Genomic DNA, 16473 nt, shown 5'->3' on the forward strand with positions numbered 1-16473 from the left:
TCCCAGTGTGGTGCTGTGTCCCTGCAGTCCTGTCGCTTTTTGCAAGCAGCTCTTAGTCTATTATTTTTTAATTGAGTTCTACATCAATGCTTAATTTTGGCTTTGGACTGTCTTGAGGGGTGATCCTCACTTTGGTTGCACGCTGTAGCTGAGAGTAGAGACGATTTCCTGGACTGCATGCTCCGTTCCCTAAGACATATCCTTCATCAGACCGGGGGGGTCTGGGTTGGTTTTTCTACCCTGCATTTGGGATGCACCAATAACTGTTCCCATCTTTGCCCTGTGAGGACTGTTTCAGCAGTTACTTTTTCTAACAGGAAGCAGTGAAGTGAAATACACTGTTTTTAAGTGTGTGTATAAAACAAGTTTAATAGCATAAACAGTCCACTGCATCCTGAACGTAATTAATTACTGTTGATAAATGAAAGATGCCACTACTGATATTTCAAAAGAAGGCAAGGCTGAGCAGGCAGAGCAAATCCAGCTACTGTGCTAGTACTCCACCCAAACTCCATAGGGATGTAATCATCCTTTGAAATTTAACAACACAAAAGTCAGGAAAATGAAGCATCCCGTGGCTTACGCATGAGAATAAGTATTATCCACACTGAGCCTAACTGTGCACCACAGAAGTGGTTTTACCCACCCGAGTCATCCCACTGATAGCTTTGTTCCTACAGAGACCACTGGCCACTGGTCCCCAAAGGAGTCACGGTACCCAGATGCACTGCCCTGCTCCCAAGCGCTAATGATGGTACAAATGAGCACCTCATTTATAGGGAGCCGCTGGTTTCCATGAAGGTCAGGCTGCGTGCTGGCCGGTGGAGGTACGCTGATATACCCATGCTGAGGACCTGACCTCCAGTGGTGGCTCAGTACCAAAACCAAACCTCAGACCCTTCCCTAAAGCACGGAGACAGGGGATGATGGCATAGGGGTGCAGTCAGGGGGAAAAAAAAACATCAGACTTGCTGATACAGAAGCAATACAACAGACTCTCTTTCTTGCTGCCCCAAATCAGTTTTTTATGCTCCCAAAAGCCAAGTCTGCCCAGACGGGAAGCAAAAGGCACAAGCAGGGACGCAGGCAGAGGCTGCCCCAGACCCCCACGTCCCGCACCAAGCAGGGACCGGCGCAGACTGGGGTTTTATGCAATGTTAGGCCACTGGCATAGTTTGGTTTTACTAAAATTTGCAGTTGTGTAACTTTGATAATGTGCCCTCTCCTGGGGCCTTTAATATTAAGATCAAATATTGAATACCCTACATGCACCTAATTAGCTTTAATATGCATCCTGCTCAGCTCAGTAAGAACAGCAAAGAAACACAGTCAAAAACAATTAGATCAGGATTTTTTTCGATTAAAAAAAGACAGCTGGACTACACATATTCCTGCAGCAGCATTTGCATTAGATGAGATTGCATTTTTCTGTGGAAAAAGCCTCGGAGCCAAAAGGGTTTCAAATAGCACCAGTGGAGGCTGACAGCTGCATTCTTCTTTGTGCGTTCCCAAATAATAATTTAGCGAAGGAAAAAGGGTTCCTGCTCCAAGTGACTTATCTTCTGATCCCATGCAATGTGCTACATAGTCAATCTACTTTGTCCATGCTCTGCCTGAGACCAATGAGATCCCCTGGGGAAAAAAATCCACTGGGCCAGTGATGACCCACATGAGAGAATTCTCATTAATTCCTTGGTAATGTTACATAAGGTCATTTTGTTGAATTAAAATTATTGGGATTAATCCTCTTAAATGTTCTCTTAGATGCAAAGGGGGTCCAACTGCAGCTGGATCATCCCACAGCTGGTTCTGGAAAGTCAAAACAGTGTTTTAAAGCCCCGTAATGGTTTTGTTAAATTCATCCCCTGAACAAGGACACAAAGCAGCTTTTTATGGCTTTTTTAGATCACTTACAACTTCTGTAAGCTGTCATTAACTATCATCAAAGCCTGAAAAATGAGGCAAATGGGTTCAATGTCAGTTTTACTGCCCAAACCTAAATAATATTTTTGGTCTCCCATCTGCCTCATCTGAAATGTTTTGATAGCTAGAAGGTGACTTTGCCTTTCAAAACCTTTTCAGATGTTGCTCTCCATAACCAAACACTCTGTGGACAATAGAGGAAGCAAGGGACATACACAGCCTCTTCATCGTCCCGTGCATTTCATCCTCACAATCAAGTACCACCACCAAATCCCTCAGTAAGAATAGAGCAACCTTGTGTGTTTTACCCAGATATTAAGCGTCAGTGCACGACTCTCTCAGGGTTCAAAGCAAGGCTTTGGTAGGATGTAGCCTTCATGTGACAAACCCCAAACTTCCAAAGCTCCCCATTCTACTGAAATCCACTGGGATTCAGAGTTACTTCCCCTGTGTCTAGAGCTGATCTTTGCGCAGTTGACATATTTTTCTGTGTGTCCTAGCTGTACTAGTGCTCATTAGGAATCGTGTGCTGTCATGAAAACACCCAGCTAAAATAAAAAGGTGCTTTAAAGCAGCTTTGCTTTTTTGGGATATCAAATCTAGCAGCAACTGTCTTTCTGAAGCAATAATTGATGTGTTTGATTAGCTCTGGTAGCAGATGGGGTTTTTTTCAGTACTTTTGATGTTTTAACATGCTAAGCTGAGAAGGAATCAATTCTGGAAAGAGCGGTTATGCCATTCCTCGTATCCTGTCCATCCTCCCTGGCATGATTACAGCTCAGGGGCTCCATCTCCGAGCAGTGTGCTTGCCACAAGCCCCTGGGTGTGCTGCCAAGCTGACATTAGCCTCCACTAATCTCAGCTCAGAGATCTTTGAGTCATGGTGTTCCCAGTTCTGCAATGTGCTGCCTTTCCGTTACAGGATATAATCAAGCACCACACCCCACAGATCACAGTCCGAGGGAGAGTATCTGGCTGCTGGGAAAAAATCCCCGAAGACTGCAGTGGATCCTCCATTGATGGAAAATTTTGCAATCAAAATGGGGAGGTCTGGTGCAGATGTGATAAAAGTCCTGGGCAGAGGAACAGCAGTTTGGCCTGTCGGTCCTGCTGCTGCAGGCAGCATCAAACCAAACTTTGCCTTCCTAACTGTGGTATTTCTTGCAGTGGGGCTGAAAAGTTTCTGCTGGCTGTACTTACTGGAGCCTCAGGGAAGGCTCTGCCTACAGCTGAAACGTGGCTCGGAGGGAGCAGAGGTAGACACCTCTCCAAAAAGGAGGTGTGGGTCTGAACTCTTGCAGCCTGGCTGCTCAGGTCTGCTGGCTGCGTTGAGGCTTTCCAAGCTGAAGAGTTTGAGCTGAAACGTGGCAGATACGGTATTTTAGGATTCCGCCTACACTGTTAATAATGTTTCGCAGCAGGAAGGAGGTATGTTGCACTTGTGATTAATTACATGCATTTGGATATATTTAAATCATAACTTCTACACTTGCACTCAGAGAACAGGTTATCTGAAGGGAAGACAAATGCACAGCTTTTCCCTGACACCTGCCACAAGGATTCAGTCAAATAACGTTAACCCTTCAGGGATTCTCAAATGCAGCTTATGTTTAGAAAATACCAGTGGGGGACAAGACCTTGACTGCTCTAACTTGGCACATGCATCCACAGAGAGGTACCTTGTCTGCGGCAACGGGGGAAGGCCCTGCCTCAGCTCCAAGTCTCCTGCCTACAACTGCCCTGAGAAGGACGAAGGAGCAATTTTTGCCCAGTGTTTCCCCAAGCTTTTCAGCCGAGCTATTCCAACACAATATTGTTTGAAAAAGGATTTGAAGACCTCGGGCATCCTCAGTGTCTTGTGGCATTTCCTGGCATGGAGGACACCAAGGGCTCTCCTCTGGGGTCCCGCTGTGTGTCTCTCTGTGCCCCCATCTCACTGAGCTGGGACAGCCAGTCAGTATCTCCCTGTGAGGCTGCTGGGGCACTGGGTGGAACTGGGAGGTAGTGTGCTGCCAAATATTCCCATGCCTGTACTGAGTAGTGGAAGAATACAAACATATACCACAATGAATGCACCCACTGCCAAAAGACCACAAATAATTACTTGTCTTTGCTCTGCAGAGTGAGCTGGGGCTTTGTAACCAGATCCAGGAACCGTCCCGTGACCTCTCGGTGGCAGCAGGAGAGAAGGACGTGGCTCTAACTGGGAGAGTTCCTATACAACCAGCGGACCAAGGACTGGTCACTGACAGAAAGCAGAGGAGCTCCCCTGCGTCCCTGGGTGATGCAGCCAGCCTGACGGGATCCATAGGGTGCCCCTGTCCCCAGGCACACCGAGGGCTAGAGGCAGCCTCTCCCACGCTCGCTGGGTGAGGGACGGGTCCCTGCACTTTCCTAGACCTTCATGTCAGCTTTTGGCACGGCAGCTCCTGCCAGCAGAGAAAGGAGTGATGAAGAATCAAGTGTCTGGGGTACCCTGGCCAGACGCTCTCTTGCATCTGAAAGCCTGGCTTAGAGCCAGGCTGGCACTTAAGTTCTCCTTGCCAGGCCCATATTCTGTTAATGGGAACCCCAGGAGCGCTGCACTACCAAGAAACAACGCGGAGACTGCTGGGAAGCGAGCCTCTCGGGACAGCCGTCAGAGAGCACGCCTGGCACCTCTTCCCCATCATCTTTTGCTATTGCACTGCCTGGTGGCCACCAGACCCTGGCAGAAGCAGCAGGTGCCATGGTGCAAGCAGCTGTCACTGGTGTATGGACTAGTTCTGGTTCAGCAAGCCACCACCAGCTTTCTAGGTAGACACAATAACTGAAAGCAGAACCGCATTTAACATGTGTAAATGTGTTTGCCCATTATGCTGGGAAGCGACCGCTGTGACAAACATCTCAGAAAATGAGTATGTTCCTCCTACTACTTTCATCAGTCTTTGTCATCCCCTATGTCCTCATCTTCAATTGAGAAATTCCTTATTGATTTAATTTGCAAATGCCTATAAGTCTTTCCCAAGAGTATCTGAGAATAAGACACATCGCAGTTCAAAGCAGCTGTCTGAACCATATTATAAAGCAACCAGCAAGATTTGGTAAATCTGCATCACAATAAATTTACTCCATATCTGATCATCAGAGTTTAAGCTTATCTCTAGTATTATTTAACTGCCCCTGGTGTGAAACATTCCTGCCTTCTGGAGAGGTCCGATTGGATTCATAGAGGCTGAGGTTTAATTAGTGTAGACTACTTTGACTCTCCCTTCCCACCCACATAGTGGGTGCACTGCTGGCATTTGGATGATGCAACGTTTTGATGGGCTAGGCTTCATTTTTTCCAGAAAGTATCTAGGAAAGTTTGGACATCTCATTAGTTTCTCAAAGCTTTTGAGTTTTCCAAACAGCATAGACCTTCCCTTTCCTCTCTGGCCTGGCTTCCCTCCCTTTACCTGCAGTCCCATGAACAAGAACAGCCCCCAGCTTTGCTACCACGAGGTCTGGGGAGGCAAGCTGCTGGGGGCACCTCTACCCTTTGGGGGATGATGGTGGGAAGAAAAGAAAACAAACACAAAGATTATTGGGACTTGGGAAACACAGATAAGGGAGGGCTGATTATTATTATTATTATTATTATTATTATTATTATTATTATTATTATTATTATTATTATTACAGCATTTAATAGCACTGCCAGTGTTCCCTTTAAACAGTGATGACTGTAGCTTACTAGTATCTGCATAATAGATTTACAACCTACGGGATATAGGGAAATGTGTGATAAAAAGCAGCACCTAATCTATAAGCAGAGGCAATAGTGCTGAGTAACCTAAGGCAAATAAGTGGCTCATTAACCAATCAATTGATAAAGTTAAATGGAACAACTCACGCTAAATGGCAGGGCTGGGGAAGGCAGGCTGGGCACTTGGGCAGGACTGTCTCTGCTGGGGAACCAGAGTGGAGAGCTGGAACTCACATTTATCCCAACTAATGCCAAAACAAGAGCCTGAGAAAGGGGCAATGGAATGGGGAAGATGGGAAGGAGACTGATGAACCGAGCAAGAATCCCCTGGGAAAAATGTTCTGTGAGCATCTCCAAGGACCAGGTATGACTGGGGCACAGCTGCTCTCTTCCCTTGGTGTCCTGGCCTCTTGGGGACTTCTACAAGGTGGCATGCGGAAACCGCTCCAGCATGCCCTCCAGGGACCAAACCACAGCGCGAGGGAAGTCTTGAAGGTGCAGGCTGTGATGCCCCGAGGGGTTCCCATCCCACACCTCACACCCTGGAGCCTGAGCCACATGGGACCTCAGCGTGGAGGTGCCGTCCCTTTCGGGGGGCGGACGGCAGGCATTATCTACCCAGACACCTCCAGGCCATCCAGGAGCATCTCTCGCAGGCAGAACGAGTTATCTGGTCAGTCTCTGCAGCAGCTCGTGTGACACCACCAAGCTGTTGGCCTGGATGTGTTGTGGCCGCAGCAGCTCCTGCCAGGAAACACGTGGCAGCAGGCAGCCCATGCGCACCTGAGAGTGGTCAGGATTTGGCCCTCTGAAGGGGGGTCCTGGGCCCTGGAGCCCCAGTCTGCCACTGCCAACCCCGGGAACCAGACCCGGCCGTGGGGCTGCTTCATCTGGCTGATGGAAGTGAGATTTCTATGGTTGTTCTTCACTGATACCTCTCACGGACTCCCAAACACTCAGAATATCAGGGCATGATGCAAGATTGTTCCCTTGTCTTCATTTCTAAATCCTCCCTTTAAAAGCTCCCAGGCAATGAGGCTTTCACCTCTTCCCCAGGAGTAATAATCCACAGTATAAGGCATTTCATCATTAGAAATATTTCCTGCTGTCCAGTCAAAATTTATCTACCGATGAACTCAAATACAGCTTCCATAATGTCATTCACGTAGTTATTTTTAGTTCCAGTGTTGCCAGCAGAAACAACAGGCCTGATGTATTCCCCCCCTCCTTAGAATGAGGCTTCTGAAATTATAGATGTGAGTACTAATTGAGTGCCAAGAATGCTACAAACCATTTGAACTGCTACGGAATCTGGTAGCAAACCAACGTGTTTCCACCCCACTTGCACGTGCAGTTATGCTGCTGTCCACTCAAAGCAGGCACATATCCACTGGCAGGATTATTTGTGACCACAGTTGATGTTTGTTGCTAGAAACTATCCCTGGCAAGGAAGCATTTCACATTTTTTACCCAAAAAGAACATTAATCTTAAAGACCTTCCCCTCCCCTTGTTTTTTATTTGTGGTTCTTCAGACATAATAAGACCGAAAGGAGTCCTTCGATTCTTTTGGTTTCTGTGGTGGGGCGATGGACTCATGCCCATGGTTCCTGGACTCTCCAGACCACCTCCCAGCCCCACACTGGGCCAGTCCAGGATGGCTTCCTTGCCAAAGTCATGCAAGCAACTGTGCACAGCTAAGGCTAAATTCTAACACAGCTACAGAGCAACAAAAGGAAAGAGAAGCTTTCTGTTCTCCAGGCATTTAAAAAAATAAGATAAACAGCATTTGCCAGCCCAGGAAGATTATGTGTGGCTTTTGTCTCCCCTGTTTTGGTTTCCTGGGCTAAGCACTCACTCACCCATTCATAGTCACTAATGCCCAAGGCTCAGAGTTGCACTCCCTTGTGTTGATTTCCATGTGTACTTTAGGGTTTCTTTACATACCCAAATCCTCATTATCACTCTAAACCACGGTAAATTACAGGAACAGTGGGCTGATAAAAGTCCTCTCAATTCAAAGCAATAGTGAGCCTATTACCATTGAAAGCACTGGTCCCCAGCTGTAGAAGCATGCAAGAATTGAGTGGGAGAAATAAAAAGAAACTAGCTGTTTAAATAGCTAGGATGGAAAGATGTACCAGTAGTAGCAGAACTGGCACAGATAAATGGGTGCATAAGCAGGAGGCAGGCAGGAGGCAGGCAGACCCTCCAGCCCGGGCTGGTGGGGAACAGCATCCTCTCAGAGGATTATTTCCACCTCAGAACCAACACGATGTCCTCCTGATCATTCAATTCAGACCTCCCTTCTCCCCTCACTAGTAGCTTCCTATCTCAACACACATATTTCTGGCTTATTTTTCTTTCAGTTGCCCCTCATGTCATTATTTTACTCACTCTCCTTTTCTTGGAGTGTGAATATTAATGTCAGTCTTGGCTCAGTGTCACCCCTCACCAACCTGTTCCCTTTGGCCACTGCCTTTGGCAGTTTGGGTCCTTCCTTCGGTCAGTTTGTCCAACCAGAAATTCAGAGCTTCATAAAACCTTGCAAACCTGTGGCAGCAGAAGGAATCACATCACACGGAAAGCAGAAGTGTCCGAGTTCAAATGAAGCCAGTCGGTAGCGCAGCTGTCGGGGGCAACCATGGGCTCGAGCTCCCTGAAATGCCTGCTGGGTGGCGGAAAGACACAATGTACTCGACGCCGAGTCCTTACAACCCAAATTTCCTGGGCCCTGTGCAATTAGCCGTCAGCAGAGGGACTGTTAAGGGCTGGATAGAAACTCTACTGAAATCCGTGAAGGTTTCTATTTTCTTTCCGAAGAGTTGGATCGGGCCCTGGGAATGCATTTGTTTGTTTTTCCCTTGTCATCAGCCTGCCTTTGGCTGAGAGCTATAATCCATTCAGGGAGGACCTGTTTATCTGTGAGAACAGCAGCATTGCTGTGAAGAGGTAAGAGTGGGAGTGTGCTTCAGGCAAAAAAATGCAGATTATAGCCCCACTAGTAACGAATCCAGCAGGAAAAGAAAGAAATGCCGATTGTTCTAATTTTCTGAATAGATTTAATTCCATTTTGTTCCCTGCGAGTCTCCTCGCTGACAATTGTCGGAGTGGAGGGAGGAAAAAAGGGTTCCAAGCAAAACACTTGTCCATGAAGGATGTTATTAAAATGTCCTACTTGAACACTGGCGCTCTGCAGACCAGAGTTGCAGAATATAAGCATTCTCTCTCCCTTAGACGAGCTTTGTCTAAATTCAGAATGTTTGTCAATTTTTTTCCAAAAGCACAATTGCTGCCATCAGAATTAGAGCTGGCTTGACTTGTCCTGCCTGATTTAGCACTCACTTGAACAGGGTGGGTTCAGAAGTTCAACAAGAACTTGAGGGCTGTTGGATTTGCAGCAGGCTTAGAAAATGCTCAGGAAAACAACAGGGGAAAGGAACAGATGGAGAATATATAGAAAATGGGGGTGAAAACCAGAGAGTGGTCAGAGAAATGAAAAAAAACTGTGGTGAGTAAAAATCCACTGAAGAAACATGGTGGCAAAAGTCTCTGACTGGGTGAACTTCCATCATTTGGCTTCAGAGGACTCATGCTCACTCACACCTGCATACAGACCTGGTTCCATTTATTTGCTGAACCTGGCAGTCCTTCAGCAGACAATTTGGCTGCAGATCTGCAGCATGAATGTCAGTCAAGTTTTAGCAGAGAACTTGGCCCTACCATCCTCCTATATAACTTCCTTTTCTTCAATGGTCTGGGCAACATGTCCTGTCCTCATGCAAGTGCTGCAAAAAGGACGGGTGTCCTGTGAGACAGAAAAACGTGGATTCTTGTGGCCAGCTGTGAGGTTTGGGGTTTTGTTCCTCACCAGATTCAAGAGCGATGGGGCTTCCCAAGGCACTCCCTGCAATGCAATCAATTACATCACATCATGAACCGACCTGACCTGTGAAGTCTGAATGCATCTCAACCTGTCCTCCAAAAGCTTTTCTTCAACCTCCTTGATTTGGGGGAGGGAGGGCACCTTAATTCTGCAGAGCTAGCTTCCAACTAGGCCCACTTGTCTATTACCATGGGCTAGAGCTGGCTGTCCCTCACCCCACCTCACTCTTGAAAGCTGAAGAAACTTGTTCTGACCTTTCCTCTTATACTAGAGGAAGCTTTTGCATATGAATTCTGACCCGCCTTTCACATTTACATTCCCATATCACAGGTACCAAGGGCACCAAAATTTTATGCCAAGAGCAAAGGCAACTGGAGAAACTTGCTGAGGACCGTCACTTTCTGTTCATTATGTGTGTAGCAGCATTGTCCGCAGAGTGCTAGGGCTTCGTCCCTTGTGAAGAAGACACAGTCCCTTCCCCTAAACTCTGACTATGTGACTGTGCTATTATTGGTACATTCAGTGCTGAATGGCCAAAGGAAAACACTGCACTGGCTCTTGCTTTTTCCAGATACAGAAAGGACAGCAGGCACAAAGGCAAACATAGCCTCTCCTGTGCACATGTGACAGTCACAGCATAAGCGACTTGCCACCAAAATGCCTCATTCCTCCTGACAGGTCTTGTCCTAAAACAATGTCTTAAAGTCTGCAGCTGGGCTGGATTTTCCATATCCAGCTGGAAGTGCCAAAGGAACAGAAAAAGCCCTGCTAGCAGAAAAAATGCCTCTAAGTTTGGAGAAAAAAGCCTTTCCCAGCAGTCTGTCTATAACCAGTAGACATGGTTTGCCGTCCTCCCCCTGAGCGGACGTGCAGCTGTGGCTTCTTAAAGCAGAGTATGCCTGGGGAAGGGCGTCTGCTCTGCTCCATGCCTGTGCAGAGCAGTGGATAAAGGGTATTTCACAGAGAGGGAGTGCTGCAGCTCCTGTAGCCAGCAAGGGCAGCTTTCCTTTGCTGCATTCACTTACATCTACCTGGACTCTTGGCTCCAAAGCACTGAGTCTGCTGCAGGGCACCTGGTTGGTACCAAGTGTACCTACATAAGATCATGGCTTAACTTGGGTGAAGCACATACAGGACAGTTGCAGCTCTGGGACAATCTAATTTCTCCCTCTCAAAGGCAGCACCTCTATATTTGTTACTGAGTTTTACCTCATTGGTTTTTCTGGGCTGTTTCAGCAGCACTGTTTCTGATGCTGTCTTCCTCAGCCCTTGCAGGTCCTCCCTCATATTTTTGAGTTGTGCTCTTCTTGAGTTGTGCTCTTCTAATACTACTACCCCAAACATGAATAGCACTGGGAGCAGGACCAGATCATGTCAGGAAAAACATTCCCTCAGTTTGAAAGCCAATAAAAACCATGTGGGTACTTAGCAGCCCACTGCACGCTCACTCTATGCTCAACACCATGTCTTACATGGTGCTGTTTATAAGGCTGCTTGTTAATTTTTGCCGGCATCCCTCATTACGAAGTCCAGGTACAGCAACATTCACTTCTGTAATCTCTCTCTGTTTTCCTAAGCTAGTAGTCTCCCTTTTTTTCCCCTGTACTGAGCTTCAGAGGTAATCCATAAAAGAAAAAGGTGTACCTCTCCATTTGCATGGTAATAATTGCTTCAGAGCTGTTTTGCCATAAACAAGCCATTCCTTACAAATGCATGAGAGCACTTCAAACACAGCAGCCTCTAATGCTGCCACTGCAAGAGTCTTTTTGGTTTGTGTCGCTAGTGAGGGAGCAGGGAAAAAAATCCCAAACAGACCGGCAACAATTTAGGCCCCCCAACCCTGATGATCCCTGGCTTCTTTCCAGCCTAAAAGAGCAGTGAGCACACAACCCTTACTGAGCATGCTGCCTCCGATCCTGCACCGCTCAAGCAAACGATGTGTTGACATGAAGTGCCGTAAGAAGACAAACTACAGCAAAGCTGAAATGCTGTTGTTTTGGCTGGGTGACAAAGTGCTGCTCACAGCTCGGCTGCCGCAAGGGCAGGTAGCATGGGGTGCCTGGCTGAAGGGACACTGCTGAGCTTTCACAGCTGGGCTGGGACTACAGAGGCCGAGCCCTTGTGCCTCCTCTCAGGGGAAGGTCCCCCTCCTTGTCCCCACCAACGTCCCATGGGGAGCCTGCTTTTCGAAGGCTGTGGTGGCCTTGGCGAGCAATAGCAGACCTGAGTGACCAGGCTGGAAGAGGAACTGCACGGAGAACTGGGAGACAAGTGCCGCAAAATGTATTAGTCCTGTTAACTAGCGCACATTCCTTACAGGCACGTCACAGGGAAATCCCAGCCGGCATTTCTAAGCTTTATCCATCTTTCTTACAATGGTTTCCACCCTTGCTGTTGTTTACAAGCTTAACAAACTGAAGACTGGAAGAGATCACTCCTTAATCTGGCTTGTCCTAAGACCAACAGGAGAGGAAGGCAAGGTCATGCACATCTGACACCAGCACAGAAACATCTTTATTTATCTTCCCTAAGCTATTCTAAATTTTAACTCCTTCAAGATATATTGAAATAATCAAGATTTGAATTTGGTGCTGACTGCAACCGGTGGGGAAACCCTGGCACTCTGTTATCAATTAACTATTTTTGGTGGGGTTCAAATTTCACCCTGTTTGTTTCCTTTGTGCAGGTCCAGGTCATGGGACCAAACATGCAGCAAAGCCCTAGATGAGCATCTCCTGCCTCCTACCTCCTACTCAGCCACAAGCTATGGGTCAGCTGCAGGGCCCCACCTATGCAGCATTGCGAGGTGGCTGAAGAAAAGCTGCTTCCAAGAGTGTAACTGCTCATCCCTACCAGGTCAAAATGAAAAGAAGTCCTTTAAAGATCTGCTTGGGGAACATGAATCCAGGGAGCGAGACAGACAACTGAGCATAAAGCTATTTTTTAGAGGCTGAGTTTAAGGCTGGCTAAAAATATGGCCTATCCCTTTCAAGGGTTATTTTGCCTACTGTGTTGACAAGAATAAAGCTATTAGTAACAGAGCATTCAGAGTATTTGAGGCTGGTATTTGTCTGTCAGTCACTCATCCTCTAAAACAATCTTGTCAACATTTGGAAGGCAAGTGGGATGTATGCTCCAGCCCCCTCCTGGGAAGGCTGGGAGAGGATAACGGAGCTCTAAGAGCTGCGAGAACCTGTGGCTAAAGAAAACAGGAAAGAGGAAAAAAGGGGAAAAAAAATCTGTTAATGAGGAAAAATATTAGAAACCCTCAAATGTCCAGAAAAATGAAAGGTAGGTTTTAGAGGAAGAAAATAGCCAAGTATAGGGCGAAAAAAATTGTTTACAGAAAACATAAAGATTGAGAAAGTGATATAAGAAGAGACAATGAATGGAGATTACATGGGGGAAGAGGAAGAGGAGAAGTGACCATAGGAAAATACAATGATCAGCTTTCCCCAGTGCAGGGCAAGAACTGTGTTTGAACAGCATGAATTCGCAGGACATCGGCTGGGCCTGCACAGTAAATCACACCTGGCACAACGTGGGCCTGACTGTCCAAGAGTCAGAAACCAGAATCACCTTTGTGGCTGGAGGGTACCAGGGATTAGCTTGTATTTGTCATACCTAAAAAAGCGAAGGCCCCAGGTTGTGGAAGCTGTGCTGCACAGGGGACTCCCCTTAAAGCCAGGCATGTCTCTACATGTAAAGTGCTTTCCTTAGAAAAAAACTGCTCTGTGCCTTAGGCACCCTAGAAATGCAGGGCTGGCTGGGTACCTCGGACACCAGCCCTTGCAATTGGTTTGTGTCGCTAGTGAGGGAGCGGAAATTGGTTTCCTGCTTATGCTTCTCCTTACCTCCCCCTGCCAGTACAGGAACCTCTGCAGCCTGCGCCACCTAAAACAGCCTTTTGTGTCCTTCCTCTGCACCTCTAACAGATCCTGTACCAAGAGCATCTTGTCTCCTCTCCCTCAGCTCTTCAGGACTAAGCATTTAGTGTCACCATTCCTTTTCTAGACATCCTTTGCGTTTCCCCATTGGTGCTCCCTATACATGGGAAGTGTTCTGCTGTTTAACAGCATGTTAAAACATGACTGTATTTTGTTGCACCTTCTTGGAAAGGTGAGCAGGAAGGTGCTAGGGGTTGCTCCCTGCACCCGTTGTCCAGGGGAAATCACCTGCTGGCTTGCTCTCCCATCACAATACCAGTCTCCCCTACATCTCCACCATCAAGTTAAAGATCTGCAGAGCCAAGTGATATTCAGTGCTTAGCACAGCAATTTCTGTTCTGACTAATCCTGCAGATAGACACCTTTTCCCAGGGATCCCATTGCTGACACACACTCAGCTCCCTCTCTGCCTGAATCTGTGGCACACAGCGGAGGAGAAGGCGAAGGGAGCTCAGCCTCAGCTGCTGCCTGTGCCCATGTAATGCACAGCTAAACCAACAAGCTGCCTCTCCCGCGGCTGAAGGCACAGACAGCCCCGGTGGCGTTGATCCTCTCACATGGGCTGCGTTGGGAGGAATCAGCTCAGCTAAGGATGCCACACAGTAACTGTGGTCTGCAGAATAACCTGGTAAGTACAGGAAAACCCTGAAGTGCACAGCCTTGCCTTCAGATGATGGAAATGATTAACTGAGCAGCTTTGAGCAAGAGGGTTTTGCCATTAAGGTGCCACTTGTGACAAAGAAAGAAATGTGCACAGGCAAAGTGTTGCTTTCCAGGCATAACCTGGGGGATGAAGAGTAACTTTACTTAGGCTCAATTTCCACCTCAGTCCATGAAGTTGGTCTAAACAGATTGAGAGCTGAGTCACTTAGAGCTATCTTCACAAGGAGCCATCAATTTGAGTAAACCGTCAGCCCCAGGCTGTAGCGCGTGGCTATCCTCGGTTTCACCCTCCCAAGCAGCACTGCTGAGGTCGGTGGAGCTCTGTGGATTTACATTAGTAATAGCAAAAGAAATAGTCTCAGTGCACAAAAACGGTTCTGGTCCTGCTCCTGTTGAAGTTCATCTCAAGGCTCTCAGATGTAGCCAGGGATGCAGCTGACCTGGCCTGCAGTGTGCCACGAGCAAATTGCAAAGCTCAGAAGAAAAGAGCAGGTATCGTAGAGGAAGAAAGCCCTAAGATGAGGCACAGCTCCTCTCCTCCCACCCGTCCCCTCTGCTTTAGCGAGTCACTGGAATCTCGCACCTGCTTATTGCTCAGCCTCCAAATCGCTCATCGCTAGGCCTGAGCCGAGCCTGGAAAAGGCAGCCACGACCAAGAGAGCACAACCCAAGCACGCAGTGAGAGGCTTTCCCTGAGCAGATGAGCTTGCTCTCCAGCAGGACACAGCACGTGCCGTGGTGGGAGGGGAAATGGTGAGAAAAAGCAGCAGGGTGTTAGTGGAAAAGGCACGAGCAGAATCCAGACCTCCATGCTCTGCCCTAGTTCACATGAGCCCCATGGCAGCATTTGGAAGAAAACTGGGGAATGAAGTTGTCTTGTGAACAAAGACCCTGAAAACCCTTGTGGCTTTGTCATTATGTTTCTAAAGAGGAGTTTCTATGATGAAAAATGCAACCCATCCAACCAGCTCTCCAGAAAGAGAAGGGGCAGGGCTGCAAACTCACCGAGGGTGAAACCCTGTTTGCTTCACTTGTGGACCTTAAACGCACATCAGCCAACAGACTGTAAAACCTGCTCGCAGCAGGTTTACAAGGTGGAAACCCTTTTGAGACCTTTTACTGCAGGGAAAGTGGGGTAAATATGCCAATGATATGAACAAATTCTAAATATTCAGGTGTTTAAATAAATAAAGCTTTTACAGATTTCCGGAATCTATTATTCATGGTGTGCTGGGGGTTGTCCAGACTGTGCACCAAGGCATATAACCATTTTAAGAGGGTAGAAAATTACTTTCAGGTTCGGAAAGTTGAATCAGTTTGTGTGCTGAGTGCTGGTCCAGGCCTTCATATCACTGGACCGATGAACCTCAATTACTTCACTGCCAAAGGAGCCACAATTTGCTGGGCATTGTGGCCAGGTGACAAGTAACAAGGCCGGAATGAGATTATTTTCTTTTCCAGACATGTTGAGCAAGAAGGGGATCTCTGTCAGCCATTAACATCCCAAGGTGTACATGTCCCTGGGAAGTGGCCCAGCCAAAGCTGGAACTATGCAGCAATTCATTCATTGCAAGTGAAATCAGTCTAGAAACAACCTGATTTTCAGCTTTATAAAAACAGAACATTTTAAGTCCTTTGTTGAAACTGATTGTTTGAAGCAGCTGAAGAACTAGAAAAAATGTCACTGTAATCCTTTTGGGATACGGCTTTCCAGTTAAGAGTATGCCAACCCAGGGCCACCATCAGAGCTTCAAAACAGACCTCCTGACTTGATAGAAACACCACCACCTTTCCCCGTGCCCTTAAAATGCCGTTCAGAATTCAGTGTTTTCCCTGTGCCCGTGATTACACTGTGTGATCTCAGAGCGAGCAGAGCTAACTGAAAATGGGCTGCTCTGACCTGAGCAACTGTCTCCTTGTATTTGTGCTTTTGTCTTGGCATTTTCAGCAGGGTTACAATTAATTAAAATTCCTGATTAATGAAAATGTTTTGCAACAACAACAACAGCAGCAAAAATTGCTTGGAGAAAAGCCTGTGTGAAGTGAAACTGGAGACTGGTTAGTATGAATATGCATGGAGCCCAAAGCACACTGTATTGGCATGTTTGCAGCCTATCCCCAAAGTAAATGATATAGTGAAGGGGGAAGAAAGTGGAGGTTTGGCGGATACTGAAACAGGGGGAATAAAATTTTGCATTACTCTCTGTATTTTCCCCTCTGCCTATAACTCACAACTCAAGTGCACAGAAATAGAGTGGCTTCCACTACAGCTGGATGAATGCATGGGTTTGCCAGGGAATTAGGACTTGGCCAGTGCTCCTGCTCCTTG

The 16473-nt window shown here is 47.2% G+C and overlaps 2 protein-coding genes across 3 annotated transcripts in view; both read right to left on the reverse strand.

Annotated features, from left to right (window-relative positions):
• Nucleotides 1-13047, reverse strand: part of LOC309594305 (metallothionein-2) — a 216043-nt gene extending 202996 nt beyond the window's left edge. The window contains exon 1 of the mRNA XM_082319887.1: nt 13037-13047. The gene's annotated coding sequence lies outside the window, so the exon portion shown is untranslated. The remainder of the gene's footprint in view (nt 1-13036) is intronic.
• The window catches only part of GNAO1 (G protein subunit alpha o1), a gene marked incomplete at both ends in the record, with an annotated part of 146670 nt that overhangs the window by 103304 nt on the left and 26893 nt on the right, over nt 1-16473 (reverse strand). The gene's annotated exons all lie outside the window — the stretch shown is intronic.

The sequence above is a fragment of the Platalea leucorodia genome (assembly GCF_965183815.1).
Source record: "Platalea leucorodia genome assembly, chromosome: 8".
Classification (NCBI taxonomy): Eukaryota; Metazoa; Chordata; class Aves; order Pelecaniformes; family Threskiornithidae; genus Platalea; species Platalea leucorodia.